At 41.6% G+C, this 22,049-nt stretch overlaps 1 pseudogene; it reads right to left on the bottom strand.

Annotated features, from left to right (window-relative positions):
• Positions 1-4,458: 4,458 nt before the first annotated feature.
• On the bottom strand, positions 4,459-18,519 carry LOC144892739 (uncharacterized; annotated as a pseudogene).
• Between the last annotated feature and the right edge of the window lie 3,530 nt (positions 18,520-22,049).

The raw sequence follows: 22,049 nt of genomic DNA, 5'->3' as shown, positions 1-22,049 counted from the left end.
GTGGGCCACTCAAGGACCTTCACAGAGTTGTCCCTAAGCCACTCCTGCGTTGTCTTGGCTGTGTGCTTAGGGTCATTGTCCTGTTGGAAGGTGAACCTTCGGCCCAGTCTGAGGTCCTGAGCGCTCTGTTTCAGGTTTTCATTGAGGATATCTCTGTACTTTGCTCCGTTCATTGTTCCCTCAACCCTGACAAGTACACCAGTCCCTGCTGCTGAAAAACACCCCCACAGCATGATGCTGCCACCACCATGCTTCACCGTTGGGATGGTATTGGGCAGGTGATGAGCGGTGCCTGGTTTCCTCCGGACATGACGCTGAGAATCTTGGTTTCATCAGACCACAGAATCTTGTTTCTCAAAATTCTGTGGTCATCAGAATGACCATCCGTGTGTGTGTGTGTGTGTGTGTGTGTGCGCGTATGTGTGTTCGTGTGGTTGTGAACAAGATACCTGGAAAAGTTCTGAACGATTCAGATGAAAGTTGGTGGGATGATTGCCCTTGGGATAAGGAAGAATTGATTCGTTTGTGGTGAAGCTCAGGATATTATTCCGGATCCAGGAAATTTTTTTGGGAATTTTTTTTTCTGTTTTACTGCATTATAGTTTTTATTCTCATTCTTAAAAAATGATGTTTTTCTCCTCTAATTCCGAGATATATGAAAATAAATTCTCTGACAGGGCCTACTTTCTTTTTCAATTTATTGTTTTGGGGAGAGGGGATGTTAAACAAAACGTATTATTCCAACTTGACCCATGGCGAGAGTATGCGCTCTACTGAGTGGCGTTGTAGTTCTAAAGTTTAATTCTAATGTGCAATTCCAAAGTGTAATTCTAAAGTGTAATTCTAAAGTGTAATTCTAAAGTGTAATTCTAATGTGCAATTCTAAAGTGTAATTCTAAAGTGTAATTCTAAAGTGCAATTCTAATGTGCAATTCTAAAGTGTAATTCTAATGTGCAATTCTAATGTGCAATTTTAATGTGCAATTCTAATGTGCAATTCTAATGTGCAATTCTAATGTGCAATTCTAAAGTGTAATTCTAAAGTGCAATTCTAATGTGCAATTCTAAAGTGTAATTCTAAAGTGCAATTCTAATGTGCAATTCTAAAGTGCAATTCTAATGTGCAATTCTAATGTGCAATTCTAAAGTGTAATTCTAATGTGCAATTCTAAAGTGTAATTCTAATGTGGAATTCTAATGTGCAATTCTAAAGTGTAATTCCAAAGTGTAATTCTAAAGTTTTATTCTAATGTGCAATTCTAAAGTGTAATTCTAAAGTGCAATTCTAATGTGCAATTCTAAAGTGTAATTCTTAAGTGTAATTCTAACGTGGAATTCTAAAGTGTAATTCTAAAGTGCAATTCTAATGTGCAATTCTAATGTGCAATTCTAATGTGCAAATTCTAAAGTGTAATTCCAAAGTGTAATTCTGAAGTGTAATTCTAATGTGCAATTCTAATGTGCAATTCTAATGTGCAATTCTAAAGTGTAATTCTGAAGTGTAATTCTAATGTGCAATTCTAATGTGCAATTCTAATGTGCAATTCTAATGTGCAAATTCTAAAGTGTAATTCTAAAGTGTAATTCTAAAGTGTAATTCTGAAGTGTAATTCTAAAGTGCAATTCTAATGTGCAATTCTAATGTGCAATTCTAATGTGCAATTCCAAAGTGTAATTCTAAAGTTTTATTCTAATGTGCAATTCTAAAGTTTTATTCTAATGTGCAATTCTAATGTGCAATTCTAATGTGCAATTCTAATGTGCAATTCTAAAGTTTTATTCTAATGTGCAATTCTAATGTGCAATTCTAATGTGCAATTCTAATGTGCAATTCTAAAGTTTTATTCTAATGTGCAATTCTAAAGTGCAATTCTAATGTGCAATTCTAATGTGCAATTCCAAAGTGTAATTCTAAAGTTTTATTCTAATGTGCAATTCTAATGTGCAATTCTAAAGTGCAATTCTAATGTGCAATTCTAAAGTGTAATTCTAAAGTGTAATTCTAACGTGGAATTCTAAAGTGTAATTCCAAAGTGTAATTCTAACGTGCAATTCTAAAGTGCAATTCTAAAGTGTAAATCTAAAGGATAATCTCAAGAAAAATTCCAAAGTGTCGCCATTGCTTTTTCTCTGTTCTTCCTCTGTTTTCTTCTGCTTTTCTTTCTCTTTTCTCCATGCTTCCTCGTATCTTTGTTTGCCATATTTTTCCTGCACTGCTTGCTCTCTGAACTGAACTCATCACAGATCCTCCTCTTCATTTAATTCCTGTATCACAACTACTTCCTTTTGTCGAACCTCCTTGAGCAATGGCTGCTCCTTCTTCCCCGTTTTTTCTCTTCATTTTTCTGGCCACATCCAAACCTGCAAGAAATAAATGCAATTCTTGTCATTTTGAGAAACATGCATGCATGAATTTGGAAAAGAAGAATGGCATATTCCAAGCATTATCATGGGACATAAAACATGAATCCTGGAGGTGTAACTTAAACAGGGTTAAAATGATGCATGTGGAAGTATGAAACCAAAACATAAAACAGGCAAATACTTTATCGAGTCACAAAAAAGGGAGAAGTCTTTGTGGAGATGAAAAGGTATGGAAGAAGGAAACTTTATCTGATTTCCCATTGAGAGGCTCAAACTTCATTGTGAATAGTTAAAGGTTTCACCAAAACAATAAACCCAGACCATAATTGTTAATTAAGCCCAAAACAATTATGCTAAATGCAGAGGATCTATTCAGAGGAGTTGTAGAATGGCCGAGAGGTATGCACACTCACCTCCAAGCTGTCTCGACTAGGCTTGAATCTTGATCGAGCTACAAACTGTTTAGTTGTTTCATGGGCATGGAACGGCATGTGATGCATCAAAGTGTGTGCCTTACTTCGGATTGACGTTAACTGGCATGTGTCTAAAACCGCTTTTCCCTTGAATCCTTTATTAATATTTTTCCTTTGTAATCTGCTCTAAATTTTCTCCAAATTTTCTTGTTATTTATCTTGGAGTTAAATTTCTTTTCCTCGGAATAAAGTGTTTTCTAGTCACTTTTCATCGGACTGCCCACAGCCTATATGATGAACTGCTTCGTGGAAGGTAGCTCAAATCACCCCAAGCTAATTGAGAGTGGGATTGTAAAAATTTGGTTTTTCTAACAACTAATTTTAATGATCATCCAGGTGCATACACAATGACTTCTGTATGGATACATTATTAGTCATGCCAGACGTCACCAAATGGAAGGTTTGTTTAGTGCCTGTCTGGCTTCCAGGACAGCAAAATATTTGTCTGTTCTCAACACTTCTGACGCACATAAAATGGGACACGATGCAAGTGAAGAAAACGTAGTTTAAACAAAATCAGGAATAATTTTAAATAAAAGGAAAGAATCTTGTCAACTTACATTTAAACCGTTTATGATGTTTTCCCCAGGTGTTCGGGTGGAGGTGGGGATCTGAACTCTCGCTGAGGGGCCTTTGAAAAAAATAATAGAAATATGAAAGATTAATGCATTGATATCTTCATCAGTTGGGCAGGAAAGGGCACAGAAGGAAATGCAATACGGGAACAGGTAATAGATGAGAAGATAAATCAGGTGATTTAATCCAATAGAGGAGTTAAATTTCTTGTTATTTATCTTGCATGGCGATGACCATGTCAATAAGTTATCTTTCCCAGCAAAATAATTACCTCCCCAATTAAGGATATTCTCATTCATCAAAGGAAGTATTGACAGCAATGCCTAAAAAAGATGAAGCACCAAAATTTATTTCAACTTGACGTATTGATCTTGGGGTTGGCTGAAGTTTTCGCCCATTATGTTCATACCAACTTCTCCAAAGTAATGAAGAGTGCTTACCTGTTGAACACTGTAACATTTCTTTTCTTGAGGCTGCCGCCACCAGACATTACTATGAAACTTCTGTCCCTGGTGGAACCCTTCAACACCATGCTCTTTCTGTTGTTGACGCTGCAGACACTCATTCTGTTTATTCTGGTGTACCTCCCCTCGTTCTCTTTTTCCAAGCTCTTCATCACTTTTCCTCTGCTCTTCCATTTTCTTTTGTTCTTCCTTTTTTGTTGTATGTGTTTTTCTTCCGTTCGTCTATGTCTCTGTTCTCTTCGTTTCTGTGCTCTTTTTAAACATTTTCCGTGTCTCCATTCTTCCATCTGTTCTCTTTGTATTTCTTCTATTTGTCTCTGTTTTTCTTCCTGTTCAATTTCCCTCTGTTTCTGCTCCTGCTCTATTTGTCTCTGTTTCTGTTCCTCCTGTTCTCTTTGTCTCTGTTTCTCTTCCTGTTCGATTGCTCTCTGTTTCTGCTCCTGCTCTATTTGTCTCTGTTTCTGCTCCCGCTCTATTTGTCTCTGTTTCTGTTCCTCCTGCTCTATTTGTCTCTGTTTTTCTTCCTGTTCGATTGCTCTCTGTTTCTCTTCCAGTTCAATTTCCCTCTGTTTCTGCTCCTGCTATATTTCCCTCTGTTTTTGCTCCTGTTCTCTTTGTCTCTGTTTCTGCTCCTGCTCTATTTGTCTCTGTTTCTGCTCCTGTTCTCTTTGTCTCTGTTTCTGCTCCTGCTCTATTTCTCTCTGTTCAAATTCTCTTTGTTTCTGTTCCTCCTGCTCTATTTGTCTCTTTTTCTCTTCCTGTTCAATTTCCTTTTGTTTCTGCTCCTGCTCTATTTGTCTCTGTTTCTGTTCCTCCTGTTCTCTTTGTCTCTGTTTTTCTTCCTGTTCGATTGCTCTCTGTTTTTGCTCCTGTTCTCTTTGTCTCTGTTTCTGCTCCTGCTCTATTTGTCTCTGTTTCTGCTCCTGCTCTATTTGTCTCTGTTTCTCTTCCTCCTCTATTTCTCTCTGTTCAAATTCTCTCTGTTTTTCTTCTTGTTCGATTTCTCTCTGTTTCTCTTCCTGTTCAATTTCCCTCTGTTTCTGCTCCTGTTCTATTTGTCTCTGTTTCTGTTCCTCCTGTTCTCTTTGTCTCTCTTTTTCTTACTGTTTGGTTGCTCTCTGTTTTTGCACCTGTTCTCTTTGTCTCTGTTTCTGCTCCTGCTCTATTTGTCTCTGTTTCTGCTCCTGATCTATTTCTCTCTGTTCAAATTATCTTTGTTTCTGTTCTTCCTGCTCTATTTGTCTCTGTTTCTGCTCCTGCTTTATTTGTCTCTGTTTCTGCTCCTGCTCTATTTGTCTCTGTTTCTGCTCCTGCTCTATTTGTCTCTGTTTCTGCTCCTGCTCTATTTGTCTCTGTTTCTGCTCCTGCTCTATTTGTCGCTGTTTCTGCTCCTGTTCAATTTCCCTCTGTTTCTGCTCCTGCTCTATTTGTCTCTGTTTCTGCTCCTGCTCTGTTTTTCTCTGTTTCTGTTCCTCCTGCTCTCTTTGTCTCTGTTTCTGCTCCTGCTCTATTTGTCTCTGTTTCTGCTCCTGCTCTATTTGTCTCTGTTTCTGCTCCTGCTCTATTTCTCTCTGTTTTTCTTCTTGTTCGATTTCTCTCTGTTTCTATTCCTGTTCAATTTCCCTCTGTTTCTGCTCCTGCTCTATTTTTCTCTGTTTCTGTTCCTCCTGTTCTCTTTGTCTCTTTTTCTCTTCCTGTTCAATTTCCCTCTGTTTCTGCTCATGCTGCTTAGGGTTAGGGTTAGGGTTAGGGTTAGGGTTAGGAATACTGCTCTATGGAATACTGCTCTCCCCTCTGGTCTGGTGCTCCTGACTCACACCTAGCCCGTCTTCATGCTGTTGAAACCAAAGCGTTCAGAATCATTGGAATCTCCCGCGATGAAGCTAACTCCAAGGGCCTTTCACTCACTCACCGCAGGCAGGTTGGTGGTCTTTCCATCTTCTACCGTCTCCTCTCTGGCCTTGCCCCCCCCAGCCCTCTCTGGGCTCTGTCCCCCAAATATTCCTACAGGTCGCACAAGATCTGCCTGCAACCCTCTTATGGTTAAACTGCCAAAATCAAGACTTTCTGCTCACCTTCACTCCTTCATTCCTCTTTTCTCCCGCCTCTGGAACAAACTCCCTCACTCTCTTCAATCCCACTCCAGCCTCCAGGTCTTTAAAACAGCTGTTCACCACCATCTCTTATCCTCCCCCATCCAAAACCTTGATCTTTTCTACCCCCGCTAATTTCGGTCCCCTTGTGTTTTATACCTCTCCCCCCTCCCCTCCCCCTCCCACGCCTCCTGCCCCCAAGCCCTCTCCCTCCCACACTTCTCCCTGCTCTCAAATGTTGTGGTTGTGTGCTTCCCCTTCTCTCCCCATCATGTCTTCCACTCTCTCTTTTTGTATATTTTGTTTGTCTAGTTTGTTTTGTTACTTGCCGGAAAAATTTTCCGGCAAGTATGTTGATCTGTTCGTTTGTTACTTGCCGGAAAAATTTTCCGGCAAGTATGTTGATCTGTTCGTTTGTTACTTGCCGGAAAAATTTTCCGGCAAGTATGTTGATCTGTTCGTTTGTTTGTCTGTCTGTCTGTCTGTCTGTTTGTCTGTCTGTTTGCAGCACTGCGTCTACACCGTTGCACGTAGAATCGCCAAACTTTGCACAAATATTGGTCTTGCCCTGGAATAGACTGTGCCCAATTGATGACGTCATCGGTGACGTGGTTTGGCCGCCATCTTGGAAAAACCGAAAAACTTTGCACCTCTATATCTCCGAAAGTACTGAACAGAAAAAATGGAGACATGGCTCATTGTAAAGAACTCTCAATGGGGAATAAAATATGTAAATGATGACGTCATCAGTCACGTGGTTCGGTCGCCATCTTGGAAAAACGGCAAAACGTTGCGCCACTAAAGCTCCAAAAGTGCTGAACAGAAAAAATTGAGACCTGGCTCATTGTAAAGAACTCTCCATGGGGAATAAAATATGTTAATGATGACGTCATATGTCACGTGGTCGGCCGCCATCTTGGAAAAACCGAAAAACTTTGCACCACTATATCTCCAAAAGTGCTGAACAGAAAAAATTGAGACATGGCTCATTGTAAAGAACTCTCCATGGGGAATAAAATATGTTAATGATGACGTCATCAGTCACGTGGTCGGCCACCATCTTGGAAAAACGGCAAAACTTTGCACCACAAAATCTCCAAAAGTCCTGAACAGAAAAAATTGAGACATGGCTCATTGTAAAGAACTCTCCATGGGGAATAAAATATGTTAATGATGATGTCATATGTCACGTGGTCGGCCGCCATCTTGGAAAAACGGCAAAACTTTGCACCACTATATCTCCAAAAGTGCTGAACAGAAAAAATTGAGACATGGCTCATTGTAAAGAACTCTCCATGGGGAATAAAATATGTTAATGATGACGTCATCAGTCACGTGGTTCGGCCGCCATCTTGGAAAAACCGAAAAACTCTGCACCTCCACATCTCCAAAAGTCCTGAATAGAAAAAATTGAGGCATGGCTCATTGTAAAGAACTCTCCATGGGGAATAAAATATGTTAATGATGACGTCATCGGTCACGTGGTTCGGCCGCCATATTTGTCCTAAATGGCCGATAAAAAAGTACATTCCGGCAAGTCCTCGGTCTCTGACCGATTTTTCATTTGTCTGTCTGTCTGTTTGTCTGTCTGTTTGTCTGTCTGTTTGTCTGTTTGCAGCACTGCGTCTACACCGTTGCACGGAGAATCGCCAAACTTTGCACACATAATGGTCTTGCCCTCTAATATACTGTGCCTCAATGATGACGTCATCAGTGACGTGGTTCGGCCGCCATCTTGGAAAAACCGAATAAATTTGCACCTCTATATCTCCGAAAGTACTGAACAGAAAAAATTGAGACATGGCTCATTGTAAAGAACTCTCCATGGGGAATAAAATATGTTAATGATGACGTCATATGTCACGTGGTCGGCCGCCATCTTGGAAAAACGGCAAAACTTTGCACCACTATATCTCCAAAAGTGCTGAACAGAAAAAATTGAGACATGGCTCATTGTAAAGAACTCTCCATGGGGAATAAAATATGTTAATGATGACGTCATCAGTCACGTGGTCGGCCGCCATCTTGGAAAAACGGCAAAACTTTGCACCACAAAATCTCCAAAAGTGCTGAACAGAAAAAATTGAGACATGGCTCATTGTAAAGAACTCTCCATGGGGAATAAAATATGTTAATGATGACGCCATCGGTCACGTGGTTCGGCCGCCATCTTGGAAAAATGGGAAAACTTTGCACCACTATATCTCCAAAAGTGCAGAATGGAAAAAATTGAGACATGGCTCATTGTAAAGAACTCTCAATGGGGAATAAAATATGTTAATGATGACGTCATATGTCACGTGGTTCGGCCGCCATCTTGGAAAAACCGAAAAATTGTGCACCTCCATATCTCTGAAAGTGCTGAATAGAAAAAATTGAGACATGGCTCATTGTAAAGAACTCTCCATGGGGAATAAAATATGTTAATGATGACATCATAGGTCACGTGGTTCGGCTGCCATCTTGGAAAAACCGAAAAACGTAGCACCTCCATATCTCCAAAAGTGCTGAATAGAAAAAGTTGAGACATGGCTCTTTGTGAAGAACTCTCCATGGGGAATAATATATGTTAATGATGACGTCATCTATCACGTGGTTCGGACGCCATATTTGTCTTAAATGGCCGATAAAAGAGTACATTCCGGCAAGTCCTCGGTCTCTGACCGATTTTTCATCTGTCTGTTTGTCTGTTTGCAGCACTGCGTCTACACTGTTGCACGTAGAATCGCCAAACTTGGCACACATATTGGTCTTGCCCTCTAATATACTGTGCCCAAATGATGACGTCATCGGTCACGTGGTTCGGCCGCCATCTTAGAAAAACCGAAAAAATTTGCACCTCCATATCTCCAAAAGTACTGAACAGAAAAAATTGAGACATGGCTCATTGTCAAGAACTCTCCATGTGGAATAAAATATGTTAATGATGACGTCATCGGTCACGTGGTTCGGTCGCCATCTTGGAAAAACGGCAAAACGTTGCGCCACTATATCTCCAAAAGTGCTGAACAGAAAAAATTGAGACATGGCTCATTGTAAAGAACTCTCCATGGGGAATAAAATATGTTAATGATGACGTCATATGTCACGTGGTCGCCCGCCATCTTGGAAAAACGGCAAAACTTTGCACCACTTTATCTCCAAAAGTGCTGAACAGAAAAAATTGAGACATGGCTCATTGTAAAGAACTCTCCATGGGGAATAAAATATGTTAATGATGACGTCAGCAGTCACGTGGTCGGCCGCCATCTTGGAAAAACGGCAAAACTTTGCACCACAAAATCTCCAAAAGTGCTGAACAGAAAAAATTGAGAAATGGCTCATTGTAAAGAACTCTCCATGGGGAATAAAATATGTTAATGATGATGTCATATGTCACGTGGTCGGCCGCCATCTTGGAAAAACCGAAAAATTTTGCACCTCCATATCTCTGAATAGAAAAAATTGAGACATGGCTCATTGTAAAGAACTCTCCATGGGGAATAAAATATGTTAATGATGATGCCATCGGTCACGTGGTTCGGCCGCCATCTTGGAAAAACGGCAAAAACTTTGCACCACTATATTTCCAAAAGTGCAGAATGGAAAAAATTGAATTAACATTGACATTAACATTAACAAAAATTAACATTGAATATGTTAATGATGACGTCATGTATCACGTAGTTCGGCCGCCATATTTGTCCTAAATGGTCGATAAAAAAGTACATCCCGGCAAGTCCTCGGTCTCTGACCGATTTTTCATTTGTCTGTTTGTCTGTCTGTCTGTCTGTCTGTCTGTCTGTCTGTTTGCAGCACTGCGTCTACACCGTTGCACGTAGAATCGCCAAACTTTGCACACATATTGGTCTTGCCCTGGAATAGACTGTGCCCAATTGATGACGTCATCGGTGACGTGGTTCAGCTGCCATCTTGGAAAAACCGAAAAACTTTGCACCTCTATATCTCCGAAAGTACTGAACAGAAAAAATTGAGACATGGCTCATTGTAAAGAACTCTCCATGGGGAATAAAATATGTAAATGATGACGTCATCAGTCACGTGGTTCGGTCGCCATCTTGGAAAAACGGCAAAACGTTGCGCCACTATATCTACAAAAGTGCTGAACAGAAAAAATTGAGACATGGCTCATTGTAAAGAACTCTCCATGGGGAATAAAATATGTTAATGATGACGTCATATGTCACGTGGTCGGCCGCCATCTTGGAAAAACGGCAAAAATTTGCACCACTATATCTCCAAAAGTGCTGAACAGAAAAAATTGAGACATGGCTCATTGTAAAGAACTCTCCATGGGGAATAAAATGTGTTAATGATGACGTCATCAGTCACGTGGTCGGCCGCCATCTTGGAAAAACGGCAAAACTTTGCACCACGAAATCTCCAAAAGTGCTGAACAGAAAAAGTTGAGACATGGCTCATTGTAAAGAACTCTCCTTTGGGAATAAAACATATTAATGATGACGTCATAGGTCACGTGGTTCGGCCGCCATCTTGGAAAAACTTTGCACCTCCATATCTCCGAAAGTACTGAACAGAAAAAATTGAGACATGGCTCATTGCAACGAACTCTCCATGGGGAATAAAATATGTTCATGATGACGTCATCGGTCACGTGGTTCAGCCGTCATATTTGTCCTAAATGGCCGATAAAAAAGTACTTTGCGGCAAGTCCTCGGTCTCTGACCGATTTTTCATTTGTTTGTTTGTGAAATAAATGTTAGCTCTTTCACGAGCCTCGACTCAGTATACAAAACAAAACAATACAAACAAAAAAAAGCTCTATTTGTCTCTGGTTTTGCTCCTGCTCTATTTGTCTCTGTTTCTGTTCCTCCTGTTCTCTTTGTCTCTGTTTTTCTTCCTGTTCGATTGCTCTCTCTTTTTGCTCCTGTTCTCTTTGTCTCTGTTTCTGCTCCTGCTCTATTTGTCTCTGTTTCTGCTCCTGCTCGATTTGTCTCTGTTTCTGCTCCTGCTCTATTTGTCTCTGTTTCTGTTCCTCCTGTTCTCGTTGTCTCGGTTTCTCTTCCTGTTCGATTGCTCTCTGTTTCTCTTCTTGTTCGATTTCTCTCTGTTTCTCTTCCTGTTCGATTTCTCTCTGTTTTTGCTCCTGCTCTATTTGTCTCTGTTTCTGTTCCTCCTGTTCTCTTTGTCTCTCTTTTTCTTCCTGTTTGGTTGCTCTCTGTTTCTGCTCCTGCTCTATTTGTCTCTGTTTCTGCTCCTGCTCTATTTGTCTCTGTTTCTGCTCCTGTTCTCTTTGTCTCTGTTTCTGCTCCTGCTCTATTTGTCTCTGTTTCTGCTCCTGCTCTATTTGTCTCTGTTTCTGCTCCTCCTGTTCTCTTTGTCTCTGTTTCTCTTCTTGTTCGATTTCTCTCTGTTTCTCTTCCTGTTCGATTTCTCTCTGTTTTTGCTCCTGCTCTATTTGTCTCTGTTTCTGCTCCTGCTCTATTTGTCTCTGTTTCTGCTCCTGCTCTATTTGTCTCTGTTTCTGCTCCTGCTCTATTTGTCTCTGTTTCTGCTCCTGCTCTATTTGTCTCTGTTTCTGCTCCTGTTCAATTTCCCTCTGTTTCTGCTCCTGCTCTATTTGTCTCTGTTTCTGCTCCTGCTCTGTTTTTCTCTGTTTCTGTTCCTCCTGCTCTATTTGTCTCTGTTTTTGCTGCTGCTCTATTTGTCTCTGTTTCTGCTCCTCCTCTATTTCTCTCTGTTTTTCTTCTTGTTCGATTTCTCTCTGTTTCTCTTCCTGTTCGATTGCTCTCTGTTTTTGCTCCTGCTCTATTTGTCTCTGTTTCTGCTCCTGCTCTATTTGTCTCTGTTTTTGCTCCTGCTCTATTTGTCTCTGTTTTTTCTCCTGCTCTATTTGTCTCTGTTTCTCTTCCTCTATTGCTCTCTGTTTTTCTTCTTGTTCGATTTCTCTCTGTTTCTCGTCCTCCTCTATTTCTCTCTGTTCAAATTCTCTCTGTTTTTCTTCTTGTTCGATTTCTCTCTGTTTCTCTTCCTGTTCAATTTCCCTCTGTTTCTGCTCCTGCTCTATTTGTCTCTGTTTCTCTTCCTGTTCTCTTTGTCTCTGTTTCTGCTCCTGCTCTATTTGTGTCTGTTTCTGTTCCTCCTGTTCTCTTTGTCTCTGTTTTTCTTCCTGTTCAATTTCCCTCTGTTTCTGCTCCTGCTCTATTTGTCTCTGTTTCTGCTCCTGTTCTATTTGTCTCTGTTTCTGCTCCTGCTCTATTTGTCTCTGTTTCTCTTCCTCCTCTATTTCTCTCTGTTCAAATTCTCTCTGTTTTTCTTCTGGTTCGATTTCCCTCTGTTTCTGCTCCTGCTCTATTTGTCTATGTTTCTGCTCCTGCTCTATTCGTCTCTGTTTCTGCTCCTGCTCTATTTGTCTCTGTTTCTGCTCCTGCTCTATTTGTCTCTGTTTCTGCTCCTGCTCTATTTGTCTCTGTTTCTGCTCATGCTCTATTTGTCTCTGTTTCTGCTCCTGCTCTATTTGTCGCTGTTTCTGCTCCTGTTCAATTTCCCTCTGTTTCTGCTCCTGCTCTATTTGTCTCTGTTTCTGCTCCTGCTCTATTTGTCTCTGTTTTTGCTCCTCCTCTATATCTCTCTGTTTTTCTTCTTGTTCTATTTCTCTCTGTTTCTCTTCCTGTTCGATTGCTCTCTGTTTTTGCTCCTGCTCTATTTGTCTCTGTTTCTGCTCCTGCTCTATTTGTCTCTGTTTCTCTTCCTCCTCTATTTCTCTCTGTTCAAATTCTCTCTGTTTTTCTTCTTGTTCTGTTTCTCTCTGTTTTTCTTCTTGTTCTGTTTCTCTCTGGTTCTCTTCCTGTTCAATTTCCCTCTGTTTCTGCTCCTGCTCTATTTGTCTCTGTTTCTGCTCCTGCTCTATTTGTCTCTGTTTCTGCTCCTGCTCTATTTGTCTCTGTTTCTGCTCCTGCTCTATTTGTCTCTGTTTCTGCTCCTGCTCTATTTGTCTCTGTTTCTGCTCCTGCTCTATTTGTCTCTGTTTCTGCTCTTGCTCTATTTGTCTCTGTTTCTCTTCCTCCTCTATTGCTCTCTGTTCAAATTCTCTCTGTTTTTCTTCTTGTTCGATTTCTCTCTGTTTCTCTTCCTGTTCAATTTCACTCTGTTTCTGCTCCTGCTCCATTTGTCTCTGTTTCTGTTCCTGCTCTATTTGTCTCTGTTTCTGCTCCTGCTCTATTTGTCTCTGTTTCTGCTCCTGCTCTATTTGTCTCTGTTTCTGCTCCTGCTCTATTTGTCTCTGTTTCTGCTCCTGCTCTATTTGTCTCTGTTTCTGCTCCTGCTCTATTTGTCTCTGTTTCTGCTCCTGCTCTATTTGTCTCTGTTTCTGCTCCTGCTCTATTTGTCTCTGTTTCTGCTCCTGCTCTATTTGTCTCTGTTTCTGCTCCTGCTCTATTTGTCTTTGTTTCTGCTCTTGCTCTATTTGTCTCTGTTTCTCTTCCTCCTCTATTTCTCTCTGTTCAAATTCTCTCTGTTTTTCTTCTTGTTCTATTTCTCTCTGTTTCTCTTCCTGTTCAATTTCTCTCTGTTTTTGCTGCTGCTCTATTTGTCTCTGTTTCTGTTCCTGCTCTATTTGTCTCTGTTTCTCTTCCTCCTGTTCTCTTTGTCTCTGTTTCTCTTCCTGTTCAATTTCCCTCTGTTTCTGCTCCTGCTCTATTTGTCTCTGTTTCTGCTCCTGCTCTATTTGTCTCTGTTTCTGCTCCTGCTCTATTTGTCTCTGTTTCTGTTCCTCCTGTTCTCTTTGTCTCTGTTTCTGCTCCTGCTCTATTTGTCTCTGTTTCTGCTCCTGCTCTATTTGTCTCTGTTTCTGCTCCTGATCTATTTGTCTCTGTTTCTGCTCCTGCTCTATTTGTCTCTGTTTCTGCTCCTGCTCTATTTGTCTCTGTTTCTGCTCCTGCTCTATTTGTCTCTGTTTCTGCTCCCGCTCTATTTGTCTCTGTTTCTGCTCCTGCCCTATTTGTCTCTGTTTCTGCTCCTGCTCTATTTGTCTCTGTTTCTGCTCTTGCTCTATTTGTCTCTGTTTCTCTTCCTCCTGTATTTCTCTCTGTTCAAATTCTCTCTGTTTTTCTTCTTGTTCGCTTTCTCTCTGTTTCTCTTCCTGTTCAATTTCACTCTGTTTCTGCTCCTGCTCTATTTGTCTCTGTTTCTGTTCCTGCTCTATTTGTCTCTGTTTCTGCTCCTGCTCTATTTGTCTCTGTTTCTGCTCCTGCTCTATTTGTCTCTGTTTCTGCTCCTGCTCTATTTGTCTCTGTTTCTGCTCCTGCTCTATTTGTCTCTGTTTCTGCTCCTGCTCTATTTGTCTCTGTTTCTGCTCTTGCTCTATTTGTCTCTGTTTCTCTTCCTCCTGTATTTCTCTCTGTTCAAATTCTCTCTGTTTTTCTTCTTGTTCGCTTTCTCTCTGTTTCTCTTCCTGTTCAATTTCCCTCTGTTTCTGCTCCTGCTCTATTTGTCTCTGTTTCTGCTCCTGCTCTATTTGTCTCTGTTTCTGTTCCTGCTCTATTTGTCTCTGTTTCTGTTCCTCCTGTTCTCTTTGTCTCTGTTTCTCTTCCTGTTCAATGTGTCTCTGTTTCTGCTCCTGTTCAATTTCCCTCTGTTTCTGCTCCTGCTCTATTTGTCTCCGTTTCTCTTCCTGTTCTCTTTGTCTCTGTTTCTGCTCCTGCTCTATTTGTCTCTGTTTCTGTTCCCCCTGTTCTCTTTGTCTCTGTTTTTCTTCCTGTTCGATTGCTCTCTGTTTTTGCTCCTGTTCTATTTGTCTCTGTTTCTGTTCCTGCTCTATTTGTCTCTGTTTCTCTTCCTTCTCTATTTCTCTCTGTTCAAATTCTCTCTGCTTTTCTTCTTGTTCGATTTCTATCTGTTTCTCTTCCTGTTCAATTTCCCTCTGTTTCTGCTCCTGCTCTATTTGTCTCTGTTTCTGCTCCTGCTCTATTTGTCTCTGTTTCTGCTGCTGCTCTATTTGTCTCTGTTTCTGCTCCTGCTCTATTTGTCTCTGTTTCTGCTCCTGTTCTATTTGTCTCTGTTTCTGCTCCTGCTCTATTTGTCTCTGTTTCGCTTCCTTCTCTATTTCTCTCTGTTCAAATTCTCTCTGTTTTTCTTCTTGTTCGATTTCTCTCTGTTTCTCTTCCTGTTCAATTTCCCTCTGTTTCTGCTCCTGCTCTATTTGTCTCTGTTTCTGCTCCTGCTCTGTTTTTCTCTGTTTCTGTTCCCCCTGCTCTCTTTGTCTCTGTTTCTGCTCCTGCTCTATTTGTCTCTGTTTTTGCTGCAGGTCTATTTGTCTCTGTTTCTGCTCCTGCTCTATTTCTCTCTGTTTTTCTTCTTGTTCGATTGCTCTCTGTTTATCTTCCTGTTCGATTGCTCTCTGTTTTTGCTCCTGCTCTATTTGTCTCTGTTTCTGCTTCTGCTCTATTTCTCTCTGTTTTTCTTCTTGTTCGATTTCTCTCTGTTTATCCTCCTGTTCGATTGCTCTCTGTTTTTGCTCCGGCTCTATTTGTCTCTGTTTCTGCTCCTGCTGTATTTGTCTCTGTTTCTGCTCCTGCTCTATTTGTCTCTGATTCTCTTCCTCCTCTATTTCTCTCTGTTCTAATTCTCTCTGTTTTTCTTCTTGTTCTGTTTCTCTCTGTTTCTCCTCCTGTTCAATTTCCCTCTGTTTCTGCTCCTGCTCTATTTGTCTCTGTTTCTGCTCCTGCTCTATTTGTCTCTGTTTCTGCTCCTGCTCTATTTGTCTCTGTTTCTGCTCCTGCTCTATTTGTCTCTGTTTCTGCTCCTGCTCTATTTGTCTCTGTTTCTGCTCCTGCACTATTTGTCTCTGTTTCTGCTCCTGCACTATTTGTCTCTGTTTCTGCTCCTGCTCTATTTGTCTCTGTTTCTGCTCCTGCTCTATTTGTCTCTGTTTCTGCTCCTGCTCTATTTGTCTCTGTTTCTGCTCCTGCTCTATTTGTCTCTGTTTCTGCTCCTGCTCGATTTGTGTCTGTTTCTGTTCCTCCTGTTCTCTTTGTCTCTGTTTTTCTTCCTGTTCGATTGCTCTCTGTTTCTGCTCCTGCTCTATTTGTCTCTGTTTCTTCTCCTGCTCTATTTGTCTCTGTTTCTGCTCCTGTTCTCTTTGTCTCTGTTTCTGCTCCTGCTCTATTTGTCTCTGTTTCTTCTCCTGTTCAATATCCCTCTGTTTCTGCTCCTGTTCTATTTGTCTCTGTTTCTGCTCCTGCTCTATTTGACTCTGTTTCTGCTCCTGCTCTATTTGTCTCTGTTTCTGCTCATGTTCTCTTTGTCTCTGTTTCTGCTCTTGCTCTATTTGTCTCTGTGTCTTCTCCTGCTCTATTTGTCTCTGTTTCTGCTCCTGTTCTCCTTGTCTCTGTTTTTGCTCCTGCTCTATTTCTCTCTGTTTCTTCTCCTGTTCAATTTCCCTCTGTTTCTGCTCCTGTTCTCTTTGTCTCTGTTTCTGCTCCTGCTCTATTTGTCTCTGTTTCTTCTCCTGCTCTATTTGTCTCTGTTTCTGCTCATGTTCTCTTTGTCTCTGTTTCTGCTCCTGCTCTATTTGTCTCTGTTTCTTCTCCTGCTCTATTTGTCTCTGTTTCTGCTCATGTTCTCTTTGTCTCTGTTTCTGCTCCTGTTCTCCTTGTCTCTGTTTCTGCTCCTGCTCTATTTGTCTCTGTTTCTGCTCATGTTTTCTTTGTCTCTGTTTCTGCTCCTGTTCTCTTTGTCTCTGATTCTGCTCCTGCTCTATTTGTCTCTGTTTCTGCTCATGTTCTCTTTGTCTCTGTTTCTGCTCCTGCTCTATTTGTCTCTGTTTCTTCTCCTGCTCTATTTGTCTCTGTTTCTGCTCATGTTCTCTTTGTCTCTGTTTCTGCTCTATTTGTCTCTGTTTCTCTTCCTGTTCAATTTCCCTCTGTTTCTGCTCCTGTTCTCTTTGTCTCTGTTTCTGCTCCTGTTCTATTTGTCTCTGTTTCTCCTCCTGCTCTATTTGTCTCTGTTTCTCCCCCTGCTCTATTTGTCTCTGTTTCTGCTCCTGCTCTATTTGTCTCTGTTTCTTCTCCCGCTCTATTTGTCTCTGTTTCTGCTCATGGTCTCTTTGTCTCTGTTTATGCTCCTGTTCTCTTGGTCTCTGTTTTTCCTTCTGCTCTATTTGTCTCTGTTTCTCCTCCTGCTCTATTTGTCTATGTTTCTGCTCATGTTCTCTTTGTCTCTGTTTCTGCTCCTGCTCTATTTGTCTCTGTTTCTTCTCCCGCTCTATTTGTCTCTGTTTCTGCTCATGGTCTCTTTGTCTCTGTTTCTGCTCCTGTTCTCTTTGTCTCTGTTTTTCCTCCTGCTCTATTTGTCTCTGTTTCTTCTCCTTCTCTATTTGTCTCGGTTTCTTCTCCTTCTCTATTTGTCTCTGTTTCTGCTCATGTTCTCTTTGTCTCTGTTTCTGCTCCTGTTCTCTTTGTCTCTGTTTCTGCTCCTGCTCTATTTGTCTCTGTTTCTGCTCCTGTTCTCTTTGTCTCTGTTTCTGCTCCTGTTCTCTTTGTCTCTGTTTCTGCTCCTGCTCTATTTGTGTCTGTTCGATTTCTCTCTGTTTTTCCTCCTGTTGTATTTGGCTCTGTCCTATTTGTTTCTGTTTTTCTTCTTGTTGTATTTGTCTCTGTTTTTCCTCTTTATGCTTTATCTCCTGCTCTTGTTGTAATGCCTTCAATTCTTGGAATTGTGCCCGTTCCCACTCCACTCCCCCTTGCTTTATTTTCTCTATTGTGAGCTCTTCTCTTCTCAGCTCTTCTTCATGCTTTTTCATCTGCTCTTCCTCTAATTTCTTCTGCCTTTCTTTCAGTTTTGTCCATGCGTCCTCATATATTTGTTTGACATCTTTTTCCTGCACTGGTTGCCCTCCGAGCTGAACTAATGGTGGATCCTCCTCTTCATTTAATCCCTGTATCACAACTGCTTCCTCTTGTCGAACCTCCTTGAGTAACGGCCGCTCCTTCTTTCCCTTTTTGTTCTCTTCATTTTTCTGGCCACATCGAAAACTGCAAGAAATAAAGACAATTCTTGTCAGTTCAAGTAAAATGCATGATTCTGGAAAAGAAGATAGGCATATTCCAAATGTGTTGCATTATTATGGGATATAAAACATTAATCCTGGATGTGTAACTTGAATAGGGTTAAAAGGATGCATGTGGAATTATGAAACCAAAATATAAAACAGACTAATACTTTATCGAGGAACAAAAAAGGGAGAAGACTTTGTGAAGACGAAAAGGTTTGGAAGAAGTAAACTTTATCTGATTTCCCTTTGAGAGGCTCAAACTTCATGGTGAATAGTTAAAGGTTTCACAAAAATAATGAACCCAGACGGCCAGACCATAATTGCTAATTAAGCCCAAAACAATTACGCTAAATGCAGAGGATCTATTCAGAGGAGTTGTAGGATGGCCGAGAGGTATGCACACTCACCTCTCAACTGTATAGCCTCGGCTTGAATCCCGATCGAGATACAAACTGCCATCCAGTTATTTCATGGACATGGACGGCATGTGATGCATCAAAGTGTGTGCCGCACCTCGGATTGACGCTAACTGCCATGCGTCTAAAACCGCTTTTCCCTTAAATCCTTTATTCATGCTTCTCTGATTTTGGGGGGCAACTCCCCCGGGCAACCTCCCCTCCCCCCTGTAGACTCTCAAAGGGGCAGATTTTTAAATTCTGTGAACAAACCTTGGTACATATGGGTGGTGATGATGAAGGATGTGGTGAAGTTTCATCAAAATCATGTGTGTAGTTTCAGAGGAAACAGCAAATCCACTTTTTGGGGGGGTCAAACCTGGATCCACTTTGATGCCGTGTAGACCCCCTTAGACCTCGAATTATTTTTAATGCTGTGAACATTAGTCACAACACAACAAATATCATTTGTGCCAAATTTGGTCACAATCCCATCGGCGGTTTCGGAGAAGAAATTTCAAGTGTTTCCGGACTGATTGACGGACGACGCGCCATCGCATAAGCTCCCCTGAACTTTGTTCCAGGTGAGCTAAAAATGAGGGTGGAAGAAAAAAAACATGAGGGCTTCAGCCGACATTCCACAATATATTCAGGGATGGTTGTGGACACCTATTACTAATTATTATTAACGACACCAACTAATATTAAGGGAAACGAGGGAAGGGCGGGGCCATGCCTGTCAATCATCCTGGCAGAGCGGGACAATCACTTCTGTATGATTATAGGTGTGGTTAACAGTGGCATATGACCACTATCCATTGTATAATAACACTATTTAATGTGGTGTTTTCACACACAATCGACAATAAATTTCACAGTGCAATCCAAATAAAATTCTCGAGAATGTAAATACATATTTTTTAAGTCCAGAAAAAGGTAATAAAAAACTCTTCAAAATGTAAAAGGATGTAGGGATGGTATGCCAAATAGTATGGAAACAAGGTAGGGATGATCACAATAAATTGTCATGTGAAACTATCCCTTTATCCTTATTTGAATTTCCCTTTCAATTTGCAAATGATGATAAGCCTGAAATCTGGATAGACGGCTTCAGTTGATGTTTATATACAGTATATACAGTATATGTATTGTTGTGGTTCTAGGAATAAACCCTGAAAGTAATTGCACCCAACATACAGGTCCCTCAGCGTAGTTATTTCCATAATGTTAGGTTAGGGCAGTCCCTTCCCCTGGAGTCGTTGGTGAGAATGTGATACAATGCATTGGTGAGGTTTAGAGGTTAACTAGATAGTTAACTAGAAGATGAAATGTAGTAATGCCACAGCGTGGATTAACCATAAAACAAGTAATTATAGACATGGCAACAGTTTATCATAGCTTCCTTTTCTTACTCTCTAAGAACTTTAGATTACATCATCACATAATCTCATGTCCAGACTGGAGGTCTGCGAACTCTGGCATCCCGGCCGACCGGCACAGATTCTGATGTGTCTTGAGCTGGTGGTGCCGTGATGCCAGGAAGGAGTGGTTGCTCGGTATCATCTCTTTCATTTTCTTGGCAGGCAGATGCTAAATGAGAAGCATTCCAGAACCGTCCATCGGACAGTTTGTTCGTGTGAGATCCTCTTCGCTCCATAACTTGGAGAGGTGCTGAAAATTCAGATTGTCCCTTTCGGAGGATGCCAGGTTTCCTCACTCGGATGAAGGAGCCACATTCAAAGTTCACATCCTTTGTCCCCCGCCGTTTGTCTGTGTACGCCTTTTGCTTGTTCTGCTTTTCTTGTACTGTGAGTGCTGTGTCTTTGCGTGACGGTGTGTTGGCCTTTGGCATCTGTAACCCAGATACATGAAGCTTGGCATGCATCTCTCTCTCATGAAGCAGTTCAGCAGGTGATCACTGTGTTGTGGCATGTCGGGTTGCCCAGTATGTTTGAAGAAAGTCCGTTGTAAATGTTTTCAGGTCTTTCCCCTCGATGTTAGCAGTGAGCAAGCTTTCTTTTAAGCTTCGATTGAATCGTTCTATTTCTCCATTCACTTGCGGGTGGTAGACTGCTGACTTTCTGTGTGTAATGTCTCTGTCTTTCAGAAAGGTTTCAAATTCCCGAGAGGTGAATTGTGAACCATTGTCGGATATCAACTCTTTTGGGTTACCTTCTCTGCTGAAGACAGATGACAGGAACTTGATCACTGTAGTGGAAGTGACTGGGGAGGTGAAGGCAATTTCTGGCCATTTGCTAAAGTAATCGATGAATGTGATAGCAAAACGACAGTCCAGTGGTGCAGAATCGAAGGGCCGCACTATGTCTATTGCCAGTTTCTCCCAAGCTGCGTCAGGATAAGGAACCAGCTGCAGTGGTGGTGCGTGTGTCACAGCTGTCTTGTTGTGTTGCTGACAAGTAATGCAAGCTTTGATTGCGGACTCTACATGCGCGTCCATTCCCGGCCACCAGTACAGATCCCTTAACCGCTGCTTTGTCCTCACTATGCCCTGGTGAGTGTCATGCGCTAATTTGATGAAATGTTGTTGTCGTACATCTGGGACAAGAAGGCGGTGAGTACCTCTCATCACGCAGTCCTCTTGTAATGACAGTTCACTTTGCAATCTGAAGTAAGGAAGGAGATAAGGATCCAGGCCTTTTGACATTTTCGGCCAGCGCTTTGTAAGCATTTCCCGCAGCTTTGCTTGAATAGGGCAGGGAATACAGGCCGTTTTGAATTATTCAGCCGTCACAGCAGTGAGGGTTGATGTGAGTGCGACAACCTCAACATCATCCTCCAGGCTTGGCTCTGAAGTAGGCAGTGGCAGGCGAGACAAGCAATCAGCTGTTACATTTTCAGAGCCAGGCTTGTACTGAATGTCATAATTAAATGACAGAAGCCATGCGGACCATTTGGCCACACGCATTCCAGCTCTTCCCAATCCTTTTGTGGAAAGCAGTGTAGTGAGATGACTGTGGTCAGTGCGTAATGTGAAATGTCTGCCCCAGAGATAACTCCTCCACTTCTCTGTCGCCCACATGCATCCAAGTGCTTCCTTTTTCCCGTGGAATATTTTCTTTCCGATTCAGTCAGCGTTCGGGATGCAAATACGATGGTTTTCTCTGTTTTGTCAGCATGAATTTGCATCGGGACCACACCAAGACCATAATCAGAGGCATCAGTTGTCACTATGGTGTATAGCTCTGGATCAAAAAGAGCGAGAGCTGGACTTCTGACAATCAGTTCTTTAACTGAGTCAAAACTTTGCTATGCCTTGACTGACCAGGAGAAGGTGGATGGTCCCCGTAGTAATTCTCTCAGAGGTTCCACGACTGATGCATATTGAGGAATGAATTTTGCATATCATGATGTGAGTCCGAGAAAAGAGCGCAAACTCTGCACGTCTTTCGGTGGGGGGTGCTTGTGACACCGCAACAACATGAGCAGGGTCAGGTTTCAGTCCTGCATGTGGCACCATATGTCCTTAAAATGACAACTCCGTCTGTCTGAAGTGGCATTTTGAAAGGTTCCGTTTCAGCCCGTCTGCATCGATACGTTGTAGTACCTCTCTGAGGTTTTTATCATGTGCTTCGGGAGTCCCTCCAAAAACGATTACATCATCGACGTAACACCGAGCTCTGGGCTGTTTCTTTAAATGGCAGACATCATCC

The sequence above is a fragment of the Myxine glutinosa genome, chromosome 6 (genome assembly GCF_964187855.1).
Source record: "Myxine glutinosa chromosome 6, kmMyxGlut1.1, whole genome shotgun sequence".
NCBI lineage: Eukaryota > Metazoa > Chordata > Myxini > Myxiniformes > Myxinidae > Myxine > Myxine glutinosa.
Note: the sequence above shows the minus strand (reverse complement) of the source record. Positions and strands in the feature narration are given on the sequence as shown.